General features: G+C 38.2%; 1 protein-coding gene across 7 annotated transcripts in view; it reads left to right on the forward strand.

Moving 5' to 3' along the window:
- Window positions 1-26,895, forward strand: part of SLC4A10 (solute carrier family 4 member 10) — a 362,931-nt gene that overhangs the window by 187,897 nt on the left and 148,139 nt on the right. The gene's annotated exons all lie outside the window — the stretch shown is intronic.

Here is a 26,895-nt window from a genome sequence, read left to right on the forward strand (position 1 = left end):
TATTTTACACCTTTTAACTAGATGAGCTGATAAAGAGAAGTTGGGGTAGGGGCTCTAGGAGTAGTGCTTAACCAGCCCTTTGCCCAAAAGCTGGGACTAGTGTCTATACTTTTTCTCCTGGAGCTTTGCCAAGGACCCGTACAGTGCTTGGACCTGAGAAACTGGGGACCTGCTTGTTGTTGTGGAGCTAAGTGGCTCTGTCTTGTTTTTAGCTGGTCTCTGTCCTACCCTAGTGAATCAGTTACTCTGGGTTGAATCTCAGCTGTGGAGAAATGTCAGCAATTAAGTCACCTCACTGCCCACAGGCAATAATTGGAAAAGAAAAATGAAAACTTCCCACAACCACACACCCAGGGTACCACTTGGATAGTTCTTGGGTTATTGGCCCAGTTCAAGTGGTCCAAATCAATTGTCTCAGTCAGCACCTGTCTCAGGTGGGAAAGTTCAAAAGGTCCCCAGCAACTACATCAGGGTCTGCTGGTGACTCAAGTACGACTTGCTCTGGTGCTCCGTAAGGTCAGGAGGACCCACCCAGAAAATAGATTAGTCTGGGAAGGTTGATGCCTCCTTCCCTACCTTGCATCTCTATCACACCCAGTTACTGATAACCCTGCAGGGCTCTGACCCAGTTCCCTCCAATGAGCAGATACTCCAGGGCACTGTGCCTGCTAGAATCACAGGGAGATCTATGTCTCCTTAGCCAGGCCCCTGCTCTCTGTCACTATCCAGCAGGGGGAGGTGAGGCCTGATAATCTCAGGTGCCTAATGGAGGCTGGGGCAGTTCGCTTAGTTACAGTCCCGCCCCTGACTGATGTTGCTGACAGAACAGAACAACTTGCAGAATTTGTTTCTGTCTCGGCTATATTCCCCTGCAGATCAGATGCTGTTTGAGGTCACAGAAACTGCGACTCAGGCCCGGTCTATGCCACTGTCTGGTCTCGGCTACAGTTTCCATTGGAACTGCTGGTTAAGCTCATACTCAGCTGTTAGTTCCAGCCTTTGTCTCAGCTATGATCCCCTGAGGGCCAGGTGCATCTTAGGCTCAGTAAAGCGGTCCTCTTGGTCAGCCCTGTACTGAGAATCTGCAGTCTCTGTATGTGCGTGTATTCTAGTCCCTGTGCTCTGCCCAGGCTAGTACTGCCTCAGGCAAACCCTTTACTCATGGGGCCTGCATTTCCATGCCAGATCTGTTCCGCCAGTGGCTGCCACCAGAGAAGAGGCCCAGCCTCCTCTGGTTGCCCAGAGAGACAGGGGGTGTGACTCTGGAATATCCAGGGTGTGAGCCCCATTGTTGCTGCTGTGGCTGCTGCTCTGTGCCTTAGGGCACTGCTGCTCCTGTATGGCTTCCTCTTAGCTTAACGTCCTCTCCTCACTCCCATGCTGCAGAATCAGCACTAACCAGCAGTAGTTCATGCCCTGTCCACACCTCTTGAGAAAATACCTAAGAATCTGGACTTCTGGGGGACAGGTTTTCAGACCTTGGAGTGAGAGTGGAGGGGAGTGCTGAGAATTCAGAATTGTAGGTAGAAAATACTACAGTTTTATACAGTTTTATGCCTGGCAGGAGTGTGCCATGGCACCCTAGTAAGGGAAGTAGGTCCAGTTTTTAGAGCGTTTCTCCCATGGGATAAAATGGGAAGATGTTTGAACTCTGCTCACTTGTTTGTATGGAGTACTGCAAGCTGTTCTCATGGGGAAAGGGACTCCCGTCTGCTTGGTGATGCATTTTGTACCTTTTGTGTGTATCTTTGGGGTTGCAGCTCACCTCAGCAGGGTTGATATACATTCTTCAACCTTCTTTCGTGGCTCAGCTCTAATCTACCAGGTTACTTGCTAAACTTCTGTCCTTTAACTCTCCTTCTGGACAGAAGCCTCTGTGGAAAGCTGGCTCCAGTCAGCCATCTTGCCTCTGCCCCTCACTTACCTTTCCTCCTATTAAACAGATAGACCTATATGACTACAACTTCAACCATCCTCTACTTTTTCTTAATATACTGAGTTTTCTTTTCCATTATGTTATTCCTATTCTCTCTCACCACTTGTGGAAACTGATACCATTTCTAATCTAATTGACCTCTCCTCTTCATTTGGATTGTTCTTATCACTTTTAAAACATGATAGAGTTTCTCCCATCTTAAACAGTTCTTTAGCATCCTCACAACCCATGTTTAGTCATTCAGATATGAAGAACATAAACTATGTATAAAAATGTGAGGTAACAATGTTACTTCTAAAACTATAGGTATTGCTTTACTCAATATCTTCAGTAAGTGTTGTGAGAGAAGTCTGTACTCTACAGCTTTTTCATTTTCTAGGTTTATATCGTTTAAGCATGAATGCTTATATATATTTTCTGTGTGTTTTAATGAAGAAATTTGCTAAGATAGATCTAATGATAGACATATTAAAAAGATTTCCTAGCCTGCATACACTGATATTTTCTACTTGGGGAATATTTTCTTATTATGTCTTCTTATTCTATTCCATTTGCATCGATCTCTTTGTGAATATTAATTACCTAAATGTTGGATTTCTGATGTTTACTTTTTGTCCCATTCCTCTGTTGTTTAATGTTATTCTCGTATATTACCATTTGGTTATCTGTAGTATAAATTCTATATATTACTACTTCTATGATGGGTTTGGATTTTACTGTTGCCTTTTTAGTTTTCTTGAATTCCTTTCTTGTATCATCCTATTTTATCTACAATTCCTCCTGCCTTTTTGTAACTACTTTTTGTTTTTCTTTTTGATAGAGTCTATCCCCAGCTATTTCTGGACATTTTATTATGAAGTTAATAATTTGGGGCTGTCAAGATTAGTTTTAGTTTCCATTGGTTTTTTAGTATTTTTACAGACCCCATTTTTTTTCTTTTTTCTCATTTGTAAATAAGGCAAGTTATATACAAGTAGTATCTACCTAGATGCATCCTAAGATGAGTTACCAGGCTGCTACCAGTATACTCCCTTTCTTCATCACTATGCATGGTTATAGGTGTTAAACTTCTTCAAATATCATATACTTATACTGGGGGTAGAATAGTTGTTGTTGAGGGAGTGTGTAAATAAAAGTACTCTGGTATCCTGCACTAGTATGATAGGATGGTTGTCCCTGAGTCTGTGAGGAGAGAGAAGAGGATGTACTAAAAGTTTCTCACATTTTCAGGTGTTTCCTGTTTTATAAGGCGGAGTCTTGGACTCTAATAGATGATTGCATAGATCACTTTTCTTTCTTTTTTTTTTATTAAATCATAACTGTATACATTGATATGATCATGGGGCATCATACATTCGCTTCATAAACCATTTGACACATTTTTATCACAGTGGTTAACATAGCCTTTCTGGCGTTATCTCAGTTACTGTGCCAAAACATTTACATTCTACATTTACCAAGTTTCACAAATACCCCTGTAAGATGCACCACAGGTGTGATCCCACTGATCCCCCTCCCTCTACCCATCCCCCCCTTTCCCACTTCCCCCTATTGTTAAGTTGTAGCTGGGTTATAGCTTTCATGTGAGAGTCCCAAATTAGTTTCATAGTAGGGCTGTGTACATTGGGTACTTTTTCTTCCATTCTTGGGATACTTTACTAAGAAGAATATGTTCCAGCTCCATCCATGTAAACATGAAAGAGGTAAAGTCGCCATCTTTCTTTAAGGCTGCATAGTATTCCATGGTATACATATACCACAATTTATTAATCCATTCGTGGATCGATGGGCACTTGGGCTTTTTCCATGACTTAGCTATTACGAATTGGGCTGCAATAAACATTCTGGTACAAATATCTTTGTTACGTTGTGATTTTTGGTCTTCTGGGTATATGCCCAGCAGAGGAATTACAGGATTGAATGGCAGATCTATTTTTAGATCTCTGAGTGTTCTCCATATATCTTTCCAAAAGGAATGTATTAATTTGCATTCCCATCAGCAGTGCAGAAGTGTTCCCTTTTCTCCGCATCCACGCCAACATCTCTGGTCTTGAGATTTTGTGATATAGGCTAGTCTCATTGGAGTTAGATGATATCTCAAAGTAGTTTTGATTTGCATTTCTCTGATGATTAAAGATGATGAGCATTTTTTCATATGTCTGAAGGCCTTGCGCCTGTCTTCTTCAGAGAAGTTTCTCTTCAAATCCCTTGCCCAGCCTGCGATGGGATCCCTTGTTTTTTTCTTGCTGATGCGTTTGAGTTCTCTGTGGATTCTGGTTATTAAACCTTTGTCAGAGACATAACCTGCAAATATCTTCTCCCATTCTGAGGGCTGTCTGCTTGCTCTGCTTACTGTGTTCTTAGCTGTGCAGAAGCTTTTTAGTTTGATCAAGTCCCAGTAGTGTATTTTTGAAGCTGCTTCAATTGCCCGGGGGGTTCTCCTCATGAAATACTCACCCAGACCAATTTCTTCAAGGGTTTTCCCTGCATTCTCCTCTAGTATTTTTATAGTTTCATGTTTTAAGTTTAAATCTTTAATCCAATGAGAGTCTATCTTAGTTAATGGTGAAAGGCGTGGGTCCAATTTCAGTCTTCTGCAGGTTGCCAGCCAGTTCACCCAGCACCATTTGTTAAATAGGGAATCTTTTCCCCACTGAATGTTTTTAATTGGTTTGTCAAAGATCAAATAGCGGTAAGTAGCTGGATTCATCTCTTGGTTCTCTATTCTGTTCCAGATATCTACTTCTCTGTTTTTGTGCCAATACCATGCTGTTTTGATCACTATCGATTTGTAGTAAAGTCTGAGGTCTGGTAGTGTGATTCCTCCTGTTTTGTTTTTATTTCTGAGTAATGTCTTGGCTATTCGAGGTTTTTTCTGATTCCATATAAAACGAAGTAATGTTTTTTCAAGATCTTTAAAATATGACAGTGGAGCTTTAATAGGGAGTGCGTTGAAATTATATATTGCTTTGGGTAGTATGGACATTTTGATAATGTTGATTCTTCCTAGCCATGAGCATGGTATGTTTTTCCATTTGTTAACATTTTCAGCTATTTCTTTTCTTAGAGTTTCATAGTTCTCTTTATAGAGATCTTTCACGTCTTTTGTTAGGTAAATTCCCAAATATTTCATCTTCTTTGGCACTACTGTGAATGGGATAGAGTCCTTAACTGCTTTTTCAATTTGACTGTTGTTGGTGTATATAACGGCTACCGATTTATGAATGTTGATTTTGTAACCTGAGACGCTGCTGTATTCCTTGATCACTTCTAGGAGTTTTGTAGTAGAGTCCCTAGTGTTTTCCAGATACACAATCATATCATCTGCGAAGAGCGAGAGTTTGATCTCTTCTGACCCTATATGGATACCCTTGATCGCCTTTTCTTCCCTAATTGCGGTGGCTAAAACTTCCATTACAATGTTGAAAAGCAATGGAGACAATGGGCAGCCTTGTCTGGTTCCTGATCTGAGTGGAAATGATTCCAATTTAACTCCATTCAATATGATATTGGCTGTGGGTTTGCTGTAGATGGCCTCTATCAGTTTAAGAAAAGTCCCTTCTAGACCAATTTTCTTGAGTGTTCTGATCATGAAGGGATGCTGGATATTATCAAAAGCTTTCTCTGCATCAATTGAGAGAATCATATGGTCTTTGTTTTTTAATTTGTTTATGTGCTGAATTACATTTATAGATTTACGTATATTGAACCAGCCTTGAGACTCTGGGATAAAACCAACTTGGTCATGATGTATAATTTGTTTGATGTGTTGCTGGATTCTGTTTGTTAGGATCTTGTTGAATATTTTTGCATCTATATTCATTAGTGATATTGGTGTATAATTTTCTTTTCTTGTTGGGTCTTTTCCTGGTTTGGGGATCAGGGTGATGTTTGCTTCATAGAACGTGTTGGGTAGTCTTCCTTCTTTTTCTACATTTTGGAACAGGTTGAGTAATATAGGTACTAATTCCTCCTTGAAGGTTTGGTAGAATTCTGACGTGAAACCATCTGGTCCCGGGCTTTTCTTTTTAGGGAGGTTTTGTATAGTTGATGCTATTTCTGAACTTGATATGGGTCTGTTCAACATTTCCACTTGATTCTGGTTAAGTCTTGGAAGGTGGCGTGCTTCCAAGTATCGGTCTATTTCCTTCAGATTTTCATATTTCTGAGAATAAAGTTTCTTGTAATATTCATTAAGGATTTTTTGGATTTCTGATGAGTCTGTGGTTATTTCGTCTTTGTTGTTTCTGATTGATGATATTAGAGATTTTACTCTTTTTTTCCTGATTAGGTTGGCCAGAGGTTTATCTATTTTATTGACCTTTTCAAAAAACCAGCTTTTTGATTTATTGATCTGTTGTATTATTCTTTTGTTTTCAGTTTCATTTAATTCTGCTCTAATTTTGGTTATTTCTTTTCTTCTACTGGGTTTGGGGTTGGAATGTTCTTCCCTTTCCAGTTGCGTGAGATGTCCCATTAAGTTGTTAACTTTCTCTCTTTCCGTTCTCTTGAGGAAGGCTTGCAGTGCTATAAATTTCCCTCTTATGACTGCCTTTGCAGTGTCCCAGAGGTTCTGATAGTTTGTGTCTTCATTGTCGTTTTGTTCCAAAAAATTGGCAATTTCTTTCTTAATCTCATCTCTGACCCAGCTATCATTCAGCATAAGGTTCTTTAACTTCCATGTTTTTGTATGGGTATGCAGATTCCTGTTGTTACTCAATTCAAGTTTTATTCCATGATGGTCCGAGAAGATGCATGGAATAATTTCTATTCCTTTAAATTTACTGAGGTTAGACTTGTGACCTAAAATGTGGTCAATTTTGGAGTAAGTTCCGTGGGCTGATGAGAAGTATGTGTATTCAGTTTTGTTGGGATGAAATGTTCTGTAGATGTCTGCTAAATCTAAATATTGGATGGTTAGGTTTAAATCTAAGATTTCTTTGCTCAGCTTCTTTCTGGAGGATCGATCCAACACTGCCAAGGGAGTGTTGAAATCTCCGACGATTATGGAGCTGGAGGAAATCAAGTTGCTCGTGTCTGTTAGAGTTTCTCTTATAAATTGAGGTGCATTCTGGTTGGGTGCATAGATATTAATAATTGAGATCTCATCATATTGAGTATTACCCTTAACAAATATGAAGTGACCATTCTTGTCCTTCCTTACTTTTGATGGTTTAAAGCCTACTGTATCTGCAAATAAAATTGCAACACCTGCTTTTTTCTGATTACCATTTGCCTGAAATATGGATGACCATCCTTTCACCCTGAGTCTGTATTTGTCTTTTAAGTTGAGATGTGACTCTTGTATGCAACAAATATCTGGCTTGAGTTTTGTATCCAGTCAGCTAACCTATGCCTCTTTAGAGGACAGTTTAAGCCATTTACATTGATGGAGAGTATTGATAAGTCTGGTGGAAATTTGGGTATTGAGTTTTTCAAAGGTCCAGTGGACATTTTTAATCCTTTCGCCAGTGTGGAAGTTGGAGTTTGATCCAAAGTTTCTGAGTGAGTTTACTTTTGTGGTATAGGATTGGGTTGGTCATTGTGGAGGATAGTTCTGAGAACATCCTGAAGAGCTGGTTTACTTATGGCAAATTTTTTCAACATATGAATGTCATTGAAGTATTTAATTTCTCCATCATAGATGAAACTCAGTTTAGCTGGATACAAGATCCTGGGTTGAAAGTTTTTTTGCTTTAGGAGATTAAAAGTTGATGACCAGCCTCTTCTGGCTTGAAAAGTTTCAGCAGAGAGATCTGCAGTTATTCTAATATTCTTACCTTTGTACGTTATAATTTTCTTTCGCCGGGCTGCTTTGAGAATCTTCTCTTTCATGTTAACTTTAGTGAAGCTAATTATGATATGTCTGGGGGATGACTTATTGGGGTTGAATCGTGCTGGGGTTCTGAAGCTGTCTGCTATCTGAATTTCAGATTCTCTAGGCATGTCTGGAAAATTTTCTTTCATAATTTCATGCAGAAGGGCCTCTGTGCCCTCGGAGGCGACTTCATCGTTCTCAGAAATTCCTATAATCCTTATGTTGCTTTTTTTCAAATTATCTGAGAGTTCTCTGAGTGAGTGATCCATTTTTGCTCTCCATTTCTCTTCCTCTTTGAGAGATTGGGAGCGTTCGAAGACTTTATCTTCAATGTCAGAAATCCTTTCTTCTGCTTGCTCCATTCTGTTACTGAGGGATTCTACTGTATTTTTCATATCTTTGAGGGCTGTAAGTTCTTGCTTCAGTGTGTCTAAGTCTTTGGTGGTTTTGCCTTTAAATTCGTTAAATTCTTGAGACAATTTTTGAATTTCTCCTCGAATTCCTAATTCCATTTTATTAATCTTGTCTGCAATCCAAATTCTGAATTCGATTTCTGACATCTCAGCCAGTTGTTTATGAATGGGATCTTCAATCACATCTGCCGTATCTTTTCTTGGGGGGGTTGATCTATTCTGGTTATTCATGTTACCAGAGTTTTTCCGCTGATTCTGCCCCATGGTTATTTTACTCCCTTTGGTTTTTCCCCTGGGGTTTTATCGAGGGCCCGTACAGTGTTGTGGCCTGAGAAACTGGGGCCCTGTCTGGTGTGGTGGAGCAAAGTGGTTCTGTCTCGCTTTCAGCTGGTTTCTGTTCCATCCTATTGCAACTTCTACTCTGGCTTGAAGTCTCAGCTTTTGTTTGCGTCCTTGTGATCACAGCTTGCCTCAGCGGTGTTGATGTGCGTTCTTCAACCTTCTCTCTTGGTGAGGCTCAAGTCCACCAGGATACTTACTAAATTCCTGTCCCTTAACTCTCCTTATGGACGGGAGCCTCTGTTGAAAGCTGGCTTCAGTCCGCCATCTTGTCTCCCTCCTTTCTGCACAGATGACTTTTCAATCAAGCTCTGTCTGCTCAGAGTTAGTAGAGACTCCCTATTAGACTCTAGGAAAGGATTATCTGTTGGACTAAGCTTCAATGGTGAGTTTTCATCCTCTTACAGTATTTGGAAAAAAAATTTTACATCCCTTGTAAATGTTTAGTAAACAAATACAAATAAACAGTATTTATCATCATTTGATTATTCGCTCCAAGTTTTTCTGTTCCTCCCCCCTCCCATAGCTCTATTATGTCAGTTTTTCTATAATGGCAGTTCTCAATATTGACTGTACTTGAGAATTCTAAAGATTTACTGCTTCCCAACCCCCACACCATTCAGAACTGTGCCTGAGGGCCAAGCATGGATATTTTTTAAAAAGTGCCACAGGTAATTCTATTGTGCAAAGTTGAGATCTATTCTTCTGGAAACTTTGCTATTCAAAGTGTGATCCATGAGCCAGAAATATTAACATTGCATTTAAGTTTGTTAGAAATGCAGAATCTCAGGCCCCACGTCAGAACTGCTAAATCAGAATCCGTGTATTAACAATATCCTTAGGTATCATACGCATGTTAAACTTTGACCAGAGATGCTATAGGACATGTCTTGTCAAACTTTGTGGTATGTCAGAATCACTTTTAAAAAACATTGATGCTGGGCCCCACCCTCAAAGACTTTTTTTTTAAGTTAATATGGGTGTTTCCCTAGGTACTGGTATTTTTAAAAAGTACCCCAAGGGATTTAATATCCACCTAGGATCAAGAATCATTGACCCTAACAATCTTCTACCTATTTGATAAAACTTGGAAATAAGTCAGGTGGCCCAGATTCTCCCTCTGATATGTCAGCTGCTATTTGTGGATGCCACCTACATCCTTCCTCCCTCAACCATCTGAGTATCTTTTTTGACATTTAGACCTAAGATCTGTTTTATTGGGACAAATGTCAAATGTTTGGCACTCTTGTGGTTTCTAAGCAGTAACTTCCTAGATTTCACTTTGTGAATCTCTCTAAAACTAATCATTTGCCTTTATTCCTATTCCACAGTCAGTTCAGATGCCTTGATAGGTAGTCAGTCATATGCTGAGACTGAAACTGCTTCCTGAACACCATCCCACTTAATTTGGGCTTTGTTATTCTGCATGGTGAGAATATATAAGATTTGTATGTTGAAGGGTTCAAAGAAAATTTCTGTCAACTTAAGAAATATTTGTTTTGGCTCGCCCCTGTATCACAGTGATTAGGGTGCCAGCCAAATGCACTGAGGTTGGTGGGTTCCAGCACATCCCGGGCCAGGTAAACAACAATGACAACTGTAACAAAAAATAGCCAGGCATTGTGGCGGGCGGCTGTAGTTCCAGCTACTTGGGAGGCTGAGGCAAGAGAATCGCTTAAGCCCAGGAGGTGGAGGTTGGTGTGAGTTGTGATGCCACAGCACTCTACCGAGAGCGACATAATGAGACTCTTGTCTCCAAAACATAAATAAATAGAAAAGAAAGAAAAGAAATATTTGTTTTATTTGGATGGTTTCCAAAAAAATATTTGTAGTCATATTTGCAAGTAACTCAAAATTCTTCAGAATTGGACTTCCAAAGAAGTATTGACTAGAAGAGAATTCAAGAGAGCACTAGGTCCCTCTTGTGGGAACCTGGGGATTTTATGTTGCAAGTTGCAGTATGGGTGTGTGAAGTCATGGAATAATTTCAGCCAAATTCTGAGGCAAGCATCATATAACAAAATGATTTTGGGGAAAATGTTTGAATTTTGGTACTCTTAAAAAGTTTTGTCACTCCATTATATAAGCAGCATCAGTAAAAAGACCCAATCGTGTGAATACGGTATTGTTAAGAACCTGATTGTGTTAGTTTTGCATTTAGGTCAGAGAATGGGCCTTTAATATAGTCAAAAGAAACTATGGTGGCTGGGTGCAGGGCCTCACACCTGTAATCCTAGCACTCTGGGGGCCAAGGTGGGTTGATTGCCCTGAGCTCAGGAGTTTGAGACCAGCCTGAACCACAGGGAGACCTCGTTACAAAAAGAAAACAAACAAACAAAAAGCCTGGCATTGTAGGGGGCACCTGTAGTCCCAGCTACTTGGGAGGCTGAGGCAAGAGAATCACCGAAGCCCAAGAGTTTGAGGTTGCTATGAACTGTGATGCTACGGCACTCTACCAAGGGCAGCATAGTGAGATTCTGTCTAAAAAAAAACAAGAGAGCGCGAGAGACTATACTTGTGTCGCAGACAAACAATGATTAAGATTCATAGACAATTCCAGAGATAGACTCAGCTTTTTGCCTGTGTGGTAGTGGTGGTGGCAACATTTTGATTATACAAAAAAACCTTTGTTACCCACAAATAAGTTCAACCTACTTTTGCTACTGTACTTAATAAATATAATAATTTGCTTATATAAATGCGATAATGATTAATTAATTCTCCTTCCTATTGCAATCCATCCCCCAGTAATAGAAAACTGCCAAAAATTTGCATCTTGTTAATTTTCATGATATCTTTTATTCACCTGGTATAATTTGAAATTATCTTTTCAACTGGGAACATTGGTTAACTGTTTTAAAATAACAAGTTTGAAGCATAAGCTTGAAGTCAGTGAAAATATGAACGATAATGAGGGAAATTTGGAACATTTCAACATTGATTTTTTTTTTCTTCAGCCTTCCGGCAAAAAATGTAATAAATAGATGTAATAAAAAGATGATAGGATTATGCCAATTACAATTAGCTAATCTATAAGAGGTACAAATAAATCTAAAAAAAGACTCTTTTAAACACTTCCTTAAAATATGATACAAAAAGGTACTGAATAAATTAGCACAATTCTGAAATTAGACTAGGATTTTGCCAGTCTTTGATGGTAAATTGTGCACACACTTCAGGAGAAATAAAGTAAATATAGAAAACATGACTTCAAGGAGCTATTTTTTGATAGGCAGCGGCTTTCTGTTCCTGTTTTAACTCCCAATTAGGTGATACATAAGAATGTCAAGGTGTTTTTTTAAATTTATTTATCGAAAAATATAAGACAAGTATTCACAGTGTTAGGGCATAGATGCATAAATGTACAACTCAAGGATTTATCACACAAGAACATCTGTGTAACTACCGCCTTGACAAGCACTTCAGAAGGCCCTTGTGCTCACTCCCAGTCACTACTGTCTCCCTCTTTCTCAAAAGGATCCCCGACCTTTTCCTTATACTGCATGTTCTGCTTGTTTTTAACTTGATATAAATTAAATCATACAGAAGGTATTTTTTGCTCAGTATTCTGTTTGTGGAATTCACCAGTGTTTTGGGGTATAGGTTCAGTTTATTCATTTTCTTTTTTTTATAGCATATTGTGTTTTTATAAACCATGCATTCTATCATCAATGTGCATTTAGATATATACAATTATGAGCTACTATGAATAATGTTTCTGTGAACATTTTTGTATATGTCTTTGGTGTACATATACATTTCTCGTACCTAGGAATGAAATTTATCTATTGCTGAGTCATATGATTGGCATGTTTTCAACTTTAGTTGATAATGCCAAATAGTTTTCCAAAATTGGGGTATGTATTTATGCCCTCACAAGCAAAGCATTAGAGCTAATATGTTTTTATATACTTACTAAACACTTGATAATTTCATGCTTTAAACATTGGCCATTCTATTAAGGTGTGTAATGATATCTTGGTTTAATTCTTATTTCTTGATTACCAGTGAAGTTGAGCAATTTTGCATGTGCTTTTTAGCCATTTGCATATCCTCTATTATGAAGTGCCTATCAAAATCCTATATTTTATATTGAAATTTTTAATCAATTTATATCAAATTTTTTTGAGACAGGGTTTCATTCTGTTGTCCAGTCTAGAGTGCAATAGCATAATCATACCTCTGCAATCTCAAATTCCTGGGCAATCCTTCTGCCTGAGCTTCTCAAGTAGCTGGGACTGTCAGTGTATGCCACCATGTCCAGCTAACTTTTTTATTTTTTTAGAGAAAGGGTCTTATTATGTTGCTCAGGTTTGTCTCAGAACTCTTGGCCTTAGTTATACTCCTGCCTTGGCCTCCCAAAGTGCTGGGATTATAGGCATGAGCTACTTATAGATGTAAGTTTTTTGTTAGTTTTACATGTTTTAAACATCTTTTCATAGTCGTGGCTTATGGTTTCATTCTCTTAATAGTGCCTTTGATGTCTCTACAGATTCCAGAAGAGGTTGCTAAGTGGTTGAGACTCATATTCTCTAGGCAAATTTCTCCATGTTGTCATTTATTTCCATTACAAGCTTCAGTAAATATGGAAGCAAACTCTTATCTTGATCTACCATATTCTTGGCTGCAGTTTGTATTTCAATGTTCTGTGGTTTCAGTGACTATCACAAAAATAAAATACCTATCAACATAAGAGAAATATTTATATTAACTTAAAAAATTCTTTCTGATTTTGATAGTTCTGTAATTTACATGAAATATGTAATGCTATTTTAAAGTGTCTATTTTTAGTAGAAATGAAAAACTAGGTATTGAATTATACATTTTGAACATTTACTGTACTGAAGCATATCTGAGTCCCTCTTTAAGATGTTAAAAAATATGTTGGTACGATGATTATGAAAAGTCATTTGTGAACATAACCAAATACCTGTAAAACAATTTCAATTTTAAAGAATAAGTAACCAGAGACAGGGAGCCATATGCTATTTTGAATCTAAATAAAATACCCTTGTTGCTGAACGGATTACCCTACTTTAATAAATTATCATTTCCTATACCATTGCTGTTATCATTGTGTTTTAGAGATGTCTTTTGAATGCCTAATAGTCTACCTCACACTTTTAATTCCTCTTTATTCATAACTGTAAGGGTGTTATTTCCATATTTCTCTTATGACTAGTATTTTAAAGGTGTGTAGTGAGTAATCCTCATGCTTTCTAAGAGGTAAGAATAAAAAGCCTTAAAATTAACACTCACATGCACAGCAATTGAGTATTTGAGGGGGTTGATGCCTGGTATTAGAGCTACCTAGATTATTGATGCCGATTAAACTGAAATAAATCAATGGAAACACTGATGAGAGAACATTGTAGAGTTATGATGACCGTAATATCAGTGGAAGCATGGCTGCTATAAGATGTGGCCTCTGACAAGTGATTGGGTAGTCAGAACAGGCTGTCATGTAACACAAAGTGGCTATGTCTGCCCACACTGGGTAAGTCTAATGGAAAAATATAATTGATTGCCTAGTATACCTCTATAATCACAAATTATGCTTTTATATGGCTATTCAAAGTATTGATTTTTTTTTCTAAAATAGCCACAGAGATAATAGGCTCATTAGAAATGCACAAACTATAAACAACATGTGTTTTATCTATGTAGGTATACTTATACTACATATGTGGATTTTTTTCAAAAAATATATTGGAAAATATTTTTGATACTTGAGACAATTTGAATAAAAGAGATGAACCATACAGCTTAGAAATATTGAAAAATTAAGAAAAATATATGTATGCCATGAATGCATAAAATATTCAGTGGATACTAGTCTATTTTTAACATTTACTACCATAACATATACAAAAATACATTACAAAAGTTAAAATTTATAAAATGTTACATACATGAACACTAATAGACTGTATTGTACATGGTGCCATTCACACTTGAAAGAAATGTAAAAATGCTTAAAGATGTACTATTAAATCACAACCGCATAAAGTTAACTGTAGTATACACCATACTGTTGTCATAATTTTGTAGTCCCCTCCTGTTGCTATTGTGATGAGGTCAGGTGTTGGTAATATTTGTGTAAAATGCCCTGTGATGCTAATCATCTCTATGAGAGCAGTTCGCTTCTTCAGTTAACTACGTACAGCGGTAAAACATGATCTCTGATGGTTCTTGTGCATTTTTCATTGTGTTTGGTGCAATAATACCTTGCATAAAACCATGGAACCCTTAGGAAGTGGTACTCGTGATGCATAAAACCATGGAACCCATAGGAAGTGGCATTTGTGATGCTAGAAGGGCTCCCAAGAAGCAGAGAAAAGTCATGAGATGAGACAAACAAAAGTTGAATTGCTTGATATATGCCATAGATTGAGGTCTGCAGCTGTGGTTGCCTGTCATTTCAAACAGATGATGTAAGCTGATGATGTAAACTTACAGTATCGATAAATACAGCGTAGTACTGTAAATGTATTTTTTTTTCCCCTTGATTTTCTTTGAAGAGAAAGAATATATGCATGAGCAGATGTTTAAAGCAGATAAAAGTGCCTTATTCTGGAAAAAAAGCCACAAAGGACATTTATTAGTTGGTAAGAGAAGTGAGCATCAAGATTTAAGGCAGAAATGGGTAAGCTAACTCTGCTGTTTTATGAAAATACAGTTAGTTTTATGACCAGAACTGACCCTGTCTATAAAACTACTCACTCCTTAGCCTTAAAGGGAAAAGACAAACATCAGCTTGTCAGTCTTTTGGTTATATAATGGTTTTGGTTTTGGTTGGACAATGTTCTCACTTTTTCTGGATTGGGTCTATTGATGCTTTGTCCCTGAAGTCAGGAAGTACCTTGCCAGTAAGGGACTATTCTTTTGATTTTAGACAATGCCTCTAGCCATCCTGAACCCCAGGAGTTCAGCCTGAAGGCATCAAAATTGTCTTCTTGCCTCCAAACAGAACGTCTCTAAATTAGCCTCTAGATGGGGTACAGGGAGGGTGATAAGGACCTTTGAGGATCATTACACACAGTACTCTATGGAAAGGACTGTCAGTGCTGGTGGAGAGAACCCAATAGAGAGAACATCATGAAAGTCTGGAATGATTACACCACTGAAGATGCCACTGTTATTAAAGAAGCCATGAAAGCTATCCAGCTCCGAACAATAAATTCCTGCTGGAAAAAAAATTGTGTCCAGATGTCGTTCATGAGCCCAAAAGATTTGCAACAGAGTCAATCAAAGAAATCATGAAAGAGATTGTGGTTATGGCAAAAAAGTTGGGGGTGAAGGGTTTTGAAATATGGATCTTAGAGAAATTAAAGGGCTGTTAGACACCAATGCAATAGGAACTGACAGAAGATGAATTGATGGGGGTGGGTGCTTCTAAACCCATGCCAGAAGACGAAGAAAAAGACACAGAAAAAGCAGTGACAGAGGACAAATTGGTGTAAGGGAATCTGGCAGAAGAGTTCCAGTTATTCAAGACTGCTTTTGACTTCTTTTATGACATGGCCCCTTCTATGATACAAGCACGATTGGTAGTGTGTGGAAACATTTTTAGAGAAATGAAAAAGAAAAAATGTCAGACAGAAATTACAGTGTATTTCCTTGAAGTTAAGTGTGCCTGCATCTCCTTCCTCCCTTTCCATCTCTTCCACCTCTGCCACCCCGAGAGAGCAAGACCAAGCTCTCCTCATGTCTTCCTCCCCCTCCTCCCCTCCTCTTCCTTGGCTGACTCAGTGTGAAGACAGTGAGGACCAAGACCTTCATGATGATCCATTTTCCCTTATTGAGTCATAGATATATTTTCTCCTCCTTAGAATTTTCTTCTTAACATTTTCTTTTCTCTACTTCACTTTGTTGTAGGAATATAATATGTAATACCTATAAAATATGAAGTATACGTTAGTTGACTTGTTTATGTTATTGATAAGGCTTCCAGTCGACAGTAGTCTATTAATAGTTACGTTTTGGGGGAGTCAAAAATTGTACTCAGATTTCAACTGTCCCAGAGGTCAGTGCCTCCAACACTGCATTGTTTACGGGTCAGCTGTAGCTGCTTTTCTCTTTTTCCTACCTGGGACATCTCCTTTCTCTATATGCTCCATAATATTTCCAACTCTAGTTTCTGAGCAACCATATTTGGAGCATAGGAAATGAGAAGAACTAACGGGGGTAAAGCAGGTATGTTCTTACTTCACTGCTACTCTTGCGAGCTGATGCCACTCTCTCTAGGTTTAGCAAGATTCGAGTTACCTCATTCTCTCTTGCAGGGTTTCTCGCCTGCACTCCCTTCTTGCCTCAGTATTCAGACCTCTTTTACCACCTAGGGGTTCAGCTATCATGGCAGGTTGTCTCTGCTGAGATCTTCTCAGCACTCAGTTGCAGCCTTTTAGGATCTAAGGTGACTCCACATTCCACTCTCTCTCTCTTTCTCTTTCACTTGTGTGACCCATATGTGATTCATGGAAAACACACCCACACATTCAATGCCCTGAAAATTCTGGGAGTGCATGTTATTCCAAATAACAGCTATCAAAAGCTAGGCAGACTTTATGTTTCTCAGTCAGGAATCATATTTCATACCCCATTTTGTTGCAGGAAATGTAGCGATCTCTCGGGCGCCTGTGCAGCTCTGCTCACTTTGCTTGCGGGAGGGGCAGGCACCTCTGTCACCATCCCTTTTTAGAGGAGAAAGGAAACATGGGACTTAATGTCACAGCTCTCTCTGATGACATCTAATTCAAAATGTGTTTACTGTTTCCAGTTCATGACTCTTTTATAGCCTCACTGTGAGTGAAGAGTTAGAGTCACACAACTAGGGTTTTAGGAAGATGATTTGTTAATTCTGCATATAATCTTATATCCCCTTTGGAGAGACATAATTCTTTTTTTTTAATTAAATCGTAGTTTTGTACAATAACGCATTTATGGGGTACAATGTGCTAGTTTTATATACAATTTGAAATACTTACAATTTGGAGGCGGAGCAAGATGGCAGCCGAGTAACAGCTTCCTTGCATCTGGGCACCGTGAGTCTGGGGAGATAGGACTCCAGGCATCTTGGGCTGGTGGGAACTGCCTAGCATCACTCCTATGAGGATACAGGGAGTCAGCGAGAGACTTCTGGACCCCAAGAGGAGGACTAAAACAGTGGAAAACCGGCAAGTGGTCGCGTGTGTTCAATCCGTCTAAACCCGCCCACAACTGTAAGTTCAGTAGCTGCGAGACTGCAAACCAGAAAGGCCTTACCTGTGAACTGTTTTGATGTCCTTGGACTTGGCACTGAGTTGAACTGCCCTGGGGAAGGCCTGAGCGGGAGTGCGGAGAACTTTGGCCGTTGTCTAGGGCCCCAGTCTGAGCCGCTGAGCCAGACGGAGCTAATAGTGTTTGGCGGTGGGTCACACGGAACCATTGCCAGTGATCTGCCCCAGCAAGCTCCGCCCTCAGGGTCGCAGAGCTAGAAACGGGTGGGAGCTTAAACCCAGCAACCAAGTAGCCTAAGGGTGGGGTCTGAGCCACCTTGCAGCCCTAACCCTCAGGGGCAGAGTGAGACCGGTTTTGGCACACTGGGTAAGTGGATAGCCACGTCAGCAGTGATTCCAGCGAGAAAGCTGGGAAAGCTTCTGCTCAGCAAGTTTACAAGTTCAAAGTGCCTTTTAAGTGGGCTGAAGAGAGATTTAGGGTGTCTACCTGCTGGGGTTTGAGAAATCAGCAGCCTCCAGTCGTATCAGAACTGTGACTAACATCTCATACCCCAGAAGACCACGTGTTGCCCAGACAATATTCAATAACATATACAAACTGCTTTGTTTTTGCTTGTGTATTTTTTTTCTTTTTTTTTGTTTGGTTGTTTTTTTTTTGTTCTTTGTTTATTTTGACGTTGTTGATGTTCTTTTGTTTTTTAATTTCAATCTTTTCCATACATATCCCTTTTTCTTTCTCAATTTTTCTAGTTTAATTATAATTTCCCATTGCTGCCCTTTTTAATAACTACAACTTCATTTTTGCTAGTGTTTCTACTGCTATCATTTGGTTTTTCACCCAATTGTATCCCCGTAAAGTTTTCTGTTTGCTTGTTTTGGTTTCATTTATAGCATTTTTGTCTTTCCTTTCTACTTGGTGGACGTGGGGTACTGTGTCTGATCAGGTTAGCAAAGAGCTGCTGACCTCAAGGGAACCACCCAACTGGGCACACCCAGAAGGTGGGGTTTTTTAAGGTTGTGTCAAAGTACCCTACTGTACACCTATATTGCCCTGTCTCCCTCTTTCTGTACCTTTCTTCTTTTTGTCAATATTCCTTATCCCCACCCCCTCTCCTTTCTCTATCTTTCTTTTTTTTCTTATCACTCGGTCCTCCTTTCTTTCATCCCTTTTTTGCTCCTCAACCTTCTCACCCTTCTGGTCCTGTAACCCTTAGTCCACAGGCACAAGAACTTAAAGAGCAATAGGAAGTGAAAGGAAAATTAGGGCAAGGAAACAGATAAAAGAAATCACTCATGAGGAAGAATCAGCAGAAAACTCCAGGCAACATGAAGAACCAGTCCAGAACAACCCCGCCAAGGGACCATGAGGTAGCTACTGCAGAGGATTCCACCTATACAGAAATGTTAGGAATGACAGAAAGGGAATTTAGAATACACATGTTGAAAACAATGAAAGAAATGATGGAAACAATGAAGGAAACTGCTAATAAAGTGGAAAATAACCAATAGGAAATCCAAAAACAGAATCAAATCAGAGATGAACGATATGAAGAATATAAAAAGGATATAGCAGAGCTGAAGGAAATGAAACAGTCAATCAGGGAACTTAAAGATGCAATGGAAAGTACCAGCAACAGCTTAGACCATGCAGAAGAAAGAATTTCAGAGGTAGAAGACAAAGTTTTTGAGATAACTCAGATAGTAAAAGAGGCAGAAAAGAAGAGAGAGAAAGCAGAACGTTCACTGTCAGAATTATGGGACTTTATGAAGCGTTCCAACATACGAGTTATAGGAATTCCAGAAGGGGAAGAAGAATGCCCCAGAGGAATGAAAGCCATACTAGAGAATGTTATAAAAGAAAATTTCCCAAACATCACCAAAGATTCTGACACACTGCTTTCAGAGGGATATCGGACCCCAGGTCGCCTCAACTCTAACTGAGCTTCTCCAAGACACATTGTGATGAACCTGTCCAAAGTCAAGACAAAAGAAAAGATTCTGCAAGCTGCCAGGAGTAAGCGCCAGTTGACCTACAGGGGCAAATCCATCAGATTGACCGCAGACTTCTCTAATGAAACTTTCCAAGCAAGAAGACAATGGTCATCTACCTTTAACCTACTTAAACAGGACAATTTTCAGCCCAGAATTCTGTACCCTGCTAAGCTAAGCTTCAAAATTGACGGAGAAATCAAATCATTTACGGATATACAAACATTGAGGAAATTCGCCACAACAAGACCAGCTCTACAAGAAATACTTCAACCTGTTCTGCACACTGACCACCACAATGGATCAGCAGCAAAGTAAGAACTCAGAAATCAAAGGACAGAACCTAACCTCCACACTGATGCAAAAGATAAAACTAAGCAATGGACTCTCACCAAATAAGACGAATAGAATACTACCACACTTATCAATTATCTCCATAAATGTTAATGGCTTGAATTCTCCACTGAAGAGATATAGATTGGCTGACTGGATTAAAAGACACAAGCCATCCATTTGCTGTCTGCAAGAAACACACCTGGCTTCAAAAGACAAATTCAAGCTCCGAGTCAAGGGTTGGAAGACAATTTTTCAGGCAAATGGAATTCAGAAGAAAAGAGGAGTTGCAATCTTATTTTCAGATACATGTAGATTTAAAGCAACTAAAGTCAAAAAAGACAAAGATGGTCACTTTATATTGGTCAAGGGAAAACTACAACAAGAAGACATTTCAATTCTAAATATTTATGCACCCAATTTAAATGCTCCCAGATTCTTGAAGCAGACCTTATTCAGTCTGAGCAATATGATATCTGATAATACCATCATAACAGGGGACTTTAACACACCTCTTACAGAGCTGGACAGATCCTCTAAACAGAAATTAAACAAAAATATAAGAGATTTAAATGAGACTCTAGACCAACTATGCTTGATAGACACATATAGAACACTCCACCCCAAAGACAAAGAATATACATTCTTCTCATCACCCCATGGAACATTCTCCAAAATTGATCATATCCTGGGACACAAAACAAATATCAACAGAATCAAAAGAATTGAAATTTTACCTTGTATCTTTTCAGACCATAAGGCACTAAAGGTGGAACTCAACTCTAACAAAAATGCTCGACCCCACCCAAAGGCATGGAAATTAAACAATCTTCTGTTGAATAACAGATGGGTGAAGGAAGAAATAAAACAGGAAATCATTAACTTCCTTGAGCATAACAAAAATGAAGACACAAGCTACCAAAACCTGTGGGATACTGCAAAAGCAGTTTTGAGAGGAAAATTCATCGCTTTAGATGACTACATTCGAAAAACAGAAAGAGAGCACATCAACAATCTCACAAGAGATCTTATGGAATTGGAAAAAGAAGAACAATCTAAGCCTAAACTCAGTAGAAGAAAAGAAATATCCAAAATCAAATCAGAGATCAATGAAATTGAAAACAAAAGAATCATTCAGAAAATTAATGAAACAAGGAGTTGGTTTTTTGAAAAAATAAATAAAATAGATAAACCATTGGCAAGACTAACTAGAAATAGAAAAGTAAAATCTCTAGTAACCTCAATCAGAAACGATAAAGGGGAAATAACAACTGATCCCACAGAGATACAAGAGATCATCTCTGAATACTACCAGAAACTCTATGCCCAGAAATTTGACAATGTGAAGGAAATGGATCAATATTTGGAATCACACCCTCTCCCTAGACTTAGCCAGGAAGAAATAGAGCTCCTGAACAGACCAATTTCAAGCACTGAGATCAAAGAAACAATAAAAAATCTTCCAACCAAAAAATGCCCTGGTCCAGATGGCTTCACTCCAGAATTCTATCAAACCTTCAAGGAAGAGCTTATTCCTGTACTGCAGAAATTATTCCAAAAAACTGAGGAAGAAGGAATCTTCCCCAACACATTCTATGAAGCAAACATCACCCTGATACCAAAACCAGGAAAAGACCCAAACAAAAAGGAGAATTTCAGACCAATCTCACTCATGAATATAGATGGAAAAATTCTCAACAAAATCCTAGCCAATAGATTACAGCTTATCATCAAAAAAGTCATTCATCATGATCAAGTAGGCTTCATCCCAGGGATGCAAGGCTGGTTTAACATACGCAAGTCCATAAACGTTATCCACCATATTAACAGAGGCAAAAATAAAGATCACATGATCCTCTGAATAGATGCAGAAAAAGCATTTGATAAAATCCAGCATCCTTTTCTAATTAGAACACTGAAGAGTATAGCCATAGGTGGCACATTTCTAAAACTGATTGAAGCTATCTATGACAAACCCACAGCCAATATTTTACTGAATGGAGTAAAACTGAAAGCTTTTCCTCTTAGAACGGGAACCAGACAAGGTTGTCCTCTGTCACCTTTACTATTCAACATAGTGCTGGAAGTTCTAGCCAATACAATTAGGCAAGACAAGGAAATAAAGGGAATCCAAATGGGAGTAGAGGAGGTCAAACTCTCCCTCTTTGCTGACGACATGATCTTATACTTAGAGAACCCCAAAGACTCAACCACAAGACTCCTAGAAGTCATCAAAAAATACAGTAATGTTTCAGGATATAAAATCAATGTCCACAAGTCAGTAGCCTTTGTATACACCAATAACAGTCAAGATGAGAAGCTAATTAAGGACACAACTCCCTTCACCATAGTTTCAAAGAAAATGAAATACCTAGGAATATACCTAACGAAGGAGGTGAAGGACCTCTATAAAGAAAACTATGAACTCCTCAGAAAGGAAATAGCAGAGGATATTAACAAATGGAAGAACATACCATGCTCATGGATGGGAAGAATCAACATTGTTAAAATGTCTATACTTCCCAAAGCAATCTACCTATTCAATGCCATTCCTATCAAAGTACCTACATCGTACTTTCAAGATTTGGAAAAAATGATTCTGCGTTTTGTATGGAACCGGAAAAAAACCCGTATAGCTAAGGCAGTTCTTAGTAATAAAAATAAAGCTGGGGGCATCAGCATACCAGATTTTAGTCTGTACTACAAAGCCATAGTGCTCAAGACAGCATGGTACTGGCACAAAAACAGAGACATAGACACTTGGAATCGAATTGAACACCAAGAAATGAAACTAACATCTTACAACCACCTAATCTTCGATAATCCAAACAAGAACTTACCTTGGGGGAAAGACTCCCTATTCAATAAATGGTGTTGGGAGAATTGGATCTCTGCGTGTAAAAGACTGAAACTGGACCCACACCTTTCCCCACTCACAAAAATTGACTCAAGATGGATAAAGGACTTAAATTTAAGGCATGAAACAATAAAAATCCTCAAAGAAAGCATAGGAAAAACACTGGAAGATATTGGCCTGGGGGAAGACTTCATGAAGAAGACTGCCATGGCAATTGCAACAACAACAAAAATAAACAAATGGGACTTCATTAAACTGAAAAGCTTCTGTACAGCTAAGGAGACAATAACCAAAGCAAAGAGACAACCCACACAATGGGAAAGGATATTTGCATATTTTCAATCAGACAAAAGCTTGATAACCAGGATCTATAGAGAACTCAAATTAATCCACATGAAAAAAGCCAACAATCCCTTATATCAGTGGGCAAGAGACATGAATAGAACTTTCTCTAAAGACGACAAATGAATGGCTAACAAACACATGAAAAAATGTTCATCATCTCTATATATTAGAGAAATGCAAATCAAAACATCCCTGAGATATCATCTAACCCCAGTGAGAATGGCCCACATCACAAAATCTCAAAACTGCAGATGCTGGCGTGGATGTGGAGAGAAGGGAACACTTTTACACTGCTGGTGGGACTGCAAATTAGTACAACCCTTCTGGAAGGAAGGATGGAGAAACCTCAAAGCACTCAACCTAGACCTCCCATTCGATCCTGCAATCTCATTACTGGTCATCTACCCAGAAAGAAAAAAATCCTTTTATCATAAGGACACTTGTACTAGACTGTTTATTGCAGCTCAATTTACAATCGCCAAAATGTGGAAACAGCCTAAATGCCCACCAACCCAGGAATGGATTAACAAGCTGTGGTATATGTATACCATGGAATACTATTCAGCCATTAAAAAAAATGGAGACTTTACATCCTTCGTATTAACTTGGATGGAAGTGGAAGACATTATTCTTAGTAAAGCATCACAAGAATGGAGAAGCATGAATCCTATGTACTCAATCTTGATATGAGGACAATTAATGACAATTAAGGTTATGGAGGGGGAGCAGAAAGAGGGATGGAGGGAGGGGGGCGGGGCCTTAGTGTGTGTCACACTTTATGGGGGCAAGACATGATTGCAAGAGGGACTTTACCTAACAATTGTAATCAGTGTAACTGGCTTATTGTACCCTCAATGAATCCCCAACAATAAAAAAAAAATAAAAAAAGAAATACTTACAATTTGAAGGTTAACATTGCCTTCACCGCACTTTCTTAATTGCTGTGTTAAGACATAGTTCTTGATGCGTAAGTGGAAACATTCATTTTATAAATCTTTTAACCTGCAACAAAATTCCTAATTAGCATTGATAACAGTATATTATTTCAGTTATACGAATGAATTAAAATACGGAAATTCAAATGAATCGGTTATATATGAGCAAAATATTAAAGTTTAATTCGAGATGGGAAATATTATTGAGCTTTAAGGAGACTGGAGATTTGAATTTGAAACAGAAACTACCAAACTTGTCATTATTTCATGATTTCATAACATAGATTGTCTGAATACTGACTTATCTGAAATATAAGGAAGATAAAGAGGAAGAAAAGTGTCTGTGATCCAGAAACATATAATGGTAAACATTTTGTGAATCCGTTCCCTTAAACTAAATGTCATAGTGCATGAGGCTTGTATACTTCATAACAATAAGATGATATATTAAAATAGAAACTTCTCATTTCACGTCTGTCATTATACTTGTTATGCTGGCGTGCTAAATATATTATTCAACATATGTTTTCAAGGCCTTAGAAATAGAGAACTTTTGGATAGAGCTTGCAGATAGGAGAGTATTTTCCTGATTATTATGAATGATCTCTTTAAGGACCTGGTGAATTGTGAAAGTGATCTAAGTAATGTAGCTAATAATGCAAAGAAGAAAGTTTACTAAGAACTTGCTTATTTTCGGTTATGATTCTACTACTGCCTTTCCTCACAGTATAATTATTTAAATTTCATTTTCTTAACTATTTGTTGAAAATATAGTCTATATTCCAAATGGAGAGAGCTTGTCTATTTCTGATCCTAAAAGTAATATACTTTAGAAGTTCAGTGCTATTTAAAATTATGGCAAATCCTTTTGCTCTTACTCAGTTTTCCTCATTGGCGACTGTTTGGCCTCTGATGCTATTAATTGACTTCTTATTCTTTTTGAAATCTTTTTATACTTTGTTACTGGATATACCACTCTCTCTATCACATGTGAGCTCCATGAGGGCAGAGACTTGTTCTGTTTATAAATGTCTCATTCACTACTTAGAATAGTACATGACACAAAGGTGTTCGTTAAATATTAATTTAATGTATTCATCCATTTACATGTCTGTGCATTCATCTTCTGATTCCTTTCTCAGCTCCTCTTCTTCCTCCCAAAACTTAAACCTGCTTATTTACTTCATGTGAAGTCATCTGCCCTCTTTATTTTTTCATTTTTGAGTCGTCATCCACTGTAATCACATGACCTCCTTAGTTAAATGCCACTTATGTCTCTGTCTCTGAACCTCTCCTCTTTTCCAGAATCCAATCTCAAATCTCCAACTGCCTTAAGACCTCTTTCACAGTCACCTCGAACTCAGCATATCCAAAAGTTGCCTTTTGAACACTCAACCTATAATACTGGTTCCATGTTCTGACAACCATCTTTTAATTAATGGCACTGTTATTTTCCCATTCTCTCTGGCTTCAAATTCTAAATTTTTTTCTGGCAGTTAAGCCTGTATCATCATCATAACCATCACCACTACCACTATCATCAGTATTAAATAATATTTACATATTGCCTTACAGTTTGAAAAATCTAGGGGCTTGGTCCTCTCTCATTCCAGGAGACTAATCAGTTAGGTGGTAATATAAAGAACCCAGCGTTGGTAGTCTGCTCACTCCACATTGCAGAATTCTGACTCCTAGCTCCCTGTCACCTTGATGCTTAGCTTTCCAGAGCTATAGTTTCTTTGCCTCTTTTGGTAATTATGTCCCTGTCTTGCAAATACATTTCTCTTTAATGATATATTTTAATGCACTCCAGTATTCCTATGATGGAACCACTTTGCTTGAAAAGGTCTGCTATTTGGACTTGTGCTGATTACTTGATACAATCTAGTCTGATAAACCTAGGGACTAAACTTTATATTTTTCGAAAACAGTATTCAAGACTCGCTTGTTCTTTCTTTCCTTTGAAGTTATATCTTGACTACAGACCTAACTCTTATGGTACTGACCCATGGATTTGCTTACGTAATTAAATGAGTTTTTTCTTGAACATAGACATTCTCAGTATTAACTGCTTCCAGTTTGATCCACTAATCATTAATTGTGAAAGATATAATCCTAATTTATAATTTTATATCTCTATATTTATTTTAACTTATGTATTTTATATGTGCTTGTATATTTATATGTATAAATACATAAAATTTTTATATCAGATGCAGCATATATAGATGTATAGGAAAGGTTTTTTTTTTTTCTGGTTCCCTAGAAGTGGACTTTTTGCTTTTCTCTTTGCTGGCATTTTTTAATCGCCATTTTATTTAGATGACTGGGCTATTATTTTACTACTTATCCTGACTCTAAACACTTTCCATTTGGCCAGATTCTAGCTTTCCCTTCTTTCTGACTCCTGGTCCAGTGGTATTGTATTATCTGCATACAATTCCTCTCTAGAGCATGCAGCTGATTTTATACCTGAGATTTTATTTTGATCTTCAGCTTCTGAGATATTTTCTTGCATTATCCTATTTCTAAATTCATTGTCTAAACAGAACCATTGATTTTTGTCTCAGTAATTCTGATTTTTTTCTTTACCTTATAGACAAAAATATTATGTTCCCATTGCTGATGTGGCCTAGCTTACTCCTACCTCCTCCTGCTAAACCCTCCCTGACCAATGTAGCTTCTATTTATTTTTATTCCTCTTTACTCTTA

The sequence above is a fragment of the Nycticebus coucang genome, chromosome 7, assembly GCF_027406575.1.
Source record: "Nycticebus coucang isolate mNycCou1 chromosome 7, mNycCou1.pri, whole genome shotgun sequence".
NCBI lineage: Eukaryota > Metazoa > Chordata > Mammalia > Primates > Lorisidae > Nycticebus > Nycticebus coucang.